This window comes from Tachysurus vachellii, chromosome 19, assembly GCF_030014155.1.
Source record: "Tachysurus vachellii isolate PV-2020 chromosome 19, HZAU_Pvac_v1, whole genome shotgun sequence".
Classification (NCBI taxonomy): domain Eukaryota; kingdom Metazoa; phylum Chordata; class Actinopteri; order Siluriformes; family Bagridae; genus Tachysurus; species Tachysurus vachellii.
The window spans coordinates 19,402,227-19,405,466 of NC_083478.1; positions in this window are offsets into that span (position 1 = coordinate 19,402,227).

Here is a 3,240-nt window from a genome sequence, read left to right on the forward strand (position 1 = left end):
CTTCGGCTGAGCGTCTGCTTTAATATCGTTCTTTACGACAATTTGTGCTTGGCTTACTGAAGTTGAGCCAAGGATAAAAATGCTGTTAATGTTCAGAATGTCGAAGCTTTTTTGAGCCTGTTCTCTAGTCTAGGGGATGTGGTAGCCTAATGGTTAAGGTGTTGGGCTACCAATTGGAAGGTTGTGAGTTCAATTTCTACGTCCACCAAGCTCCCACCGCTGGGCCCCTGAGCAAGGCCCTTAAACCTTAGTTGTATAAAAAAAAAAATGAGATAAAAATGTCGCTCTGGATAAGGGCGTCTATGGTGGCCGGGAAGTGCAAAACACATTAACAAATCCGAAAACACATTAACAAATCCCAAAACAAATTAACAAATCCCAAAACAAATTAACAAATCCCAAAACACATTAACAAATCCCAAAACAAATTAACAAATCCCAAAACAAATTAACAAATCCCAAAACACATTAACAAATCAGAAAACAAATTAACAAATCCCAAAACAAATTAACAAATCCCAAAACAAATTAACAAATCCCAAAACACATTAACAAATCCCAAAACACATTAACAAATCCGAAAACACATTAACAAATCCCAAAACAAATTAACAAATCCCAAAACAAATTAACAAATCCCAAAACACATTAACAAATCCCAAAACACATTAACAAATCCGAAAACACATTAACAAATCCCAAAACAAATTAACAAATCCCAAAACAAATTAACAAATCCCAAAACACATTAACAAGTCAGACAACCCGGAAGAGGTTGGTATAGTTTGTGAATGGAAACTTACCATCATCGGACGAGACACCTTTCATTCACCTTTATATCTTTAATGACAGGTGTCTTGTCCAATGATCGGTAAGTTTCCATTCACAAACTATACCTACCGCTTCCGGGTTGTCTGAATCGGTGCACGAAACACATTAACAAATCAGAAAACACATTAACAAATCAGAAAACACATTAACAAATCAGAAAACACAACGACATTTCAGACAACCCGGAAGCGGTTGGTATAGTTTGTGATTGGACAAGACACCTGTCACTCAAAGTATACATGAAGTTCAACAGTCTGCCGCAGGGAAAAGTTCGAATGGATGGATGGAATGGATTACTGTGGATTCATTCTGTTATTTTCTTGAACGGAGAACTTTAAACGGAGAACTTTACACATTACACATAAGATTCCACACCTGTATATCTTGAGTGACAGGTGTCTTGTCCAATGATCGGTAAGTTTCCATTCAAAAACGATACACTACCGTTTCTGGGTTGTCTGACTTGTCGTTGTGTTTTTGGATTTGTTAATGTGTTTTGGGATTTGTTAATGTGTTTTGGGATTTGTTAATGTGTTTTGGGATTTGTTAATTTGTTTTGGGATTTGTTCATTTGTTTTCGGATTTGTTAATGTGTTTTCGGATTTGTTAATGTGTTTTCGGATTTGTTAATGTGTTTTCGGATTTGTTAATGTGTTTTCGGATTTGTTAATGTGTTTTCGGATTTGTTAATGTGTTTTCGGATTTGTTAATGTGTTTTGCACTTCCCGGCCACCGTAGGCGTCTGCTAAATGCTGTAAATGTTGTCGAGCATAAACTGTGAGCTCATTTCTCGTGTCCCGCCCCACAGGACACACTCATATCCTCGTGTTCGTTGTTATTTTCTGTCCTCAGCGTCCTACATATGACTGTCGTAAAGCATCACCACGATACAGCGCTGCTTTCTTTATTACTCATGTGGAAAATAATTTTTTTTAAAGCCCACATTTCTCCTTAGGGCTGTGTTGAGTAAGTCTGCGATACACTAATCAGTTTAGGTCTGTTTTTTTTTTTTATTATTATTATTATTATTATTTTTTGCCTCATTTTGATGTAACATCAATCTTCCTGCCTGGTTCACATAGTTTTGACAGTAATAAGCTCCTTTACAGAGTTTGTAAAAAACTTTAGCCGTTAATACTCTCATCTAAAGCCCTCATGGGAAATTTAGCAGCAAGATTGATTCTCTCTCGCTTTAATATCCACCTTCACATCATAATCCTGCCATTAAACTGAAATGGGTTCCTAAATGAACCGTTATACTCGAAACGAATCATGTTCATATGTTAGGGGCAGTGGAGGCTCAACTGGTTAGGGCTCTGGGTTATTGATCGAAGCCAAGCTGCCACTGCTGGGCCCTTGAGCAAGGCCCTCAACCCTCCCTGCTCCAGGGGTGCTGTATCATACTGTAGCTGCCCCTGCACTCTGACCCCAACCTCCTCAGTTGGGGTATGTGAAGTAAAAAAAGAATTCCACTGTGCTGTAATGTACTGTATATGTGGCGATAATAAAGGCTTCTATGCCACATTCTATTCTATTCTATTAAAATCAGGTTAAGAGTTTCAGGTAATGTTCACGTCCAACTCCAGAATGAGGTGGAATGTGATGTGATGTCAGTGACTTTGACCTTGGGACGTCAGCATTGTCAGTGACAGCGTGTGCTGTTACAGTGATCCTGAGCTTCCTGATGTGGTCTTTTACTCCTGTAGCTCAGCCACCTCAAGGCTTGTGCGATCTGTGATGCTTTTCTGCTCATCACGGTTGTAACAAGTGATTATTTGAGGTCCTGTAGCTGTCTGTTTGCCTCTCTACTCTTTTCACAAACAAGGCAAAACTCTTTGTGATATAAGACGAATAAAACATTTACGATATAAGAAACGAACTTTGTGCAAAGCTACATTACATCATATTACATCTCAGACCTAGTCACTGATTATTTTCCTATAACCCAATGACATTGAGTGTACAGGGTATTTAACATATATTCACAATATTGTATATGCTCAAAAGTTTGTACACCTCTGAGCATCATACCCATATGTACTCGTTGAACATCCCATTCCAGATGTATTACTCATTTGCTGTTATAATAAACTCCAAACTTCTGGGTTGAGATCCAGTTCATCGCAAAGGTGTTCAGTGAGGTTGAGGTCAGTGAGGGTGCTGTGCCAGGTCTTCATGGAGCTTACTTTGTGCGCAAGGGCATTGGGTGTGTGGTAACCTGGTGGTTAAGGTGTTGGGGTACCAATCGGGAAGGTTGTGAGCAACCCTGAGCAAGGCCCTTAAGCCTCAATTGCTCAGTTGTATAAAAATTAGATAATGTAAGTCGCTCTGGATAAGGGCGTCTGAAAAAAATGCTTGAAATGTAAATGTCATGCTGGAACAAGCTTCGTGTCTGTTATTTCCAGGGAA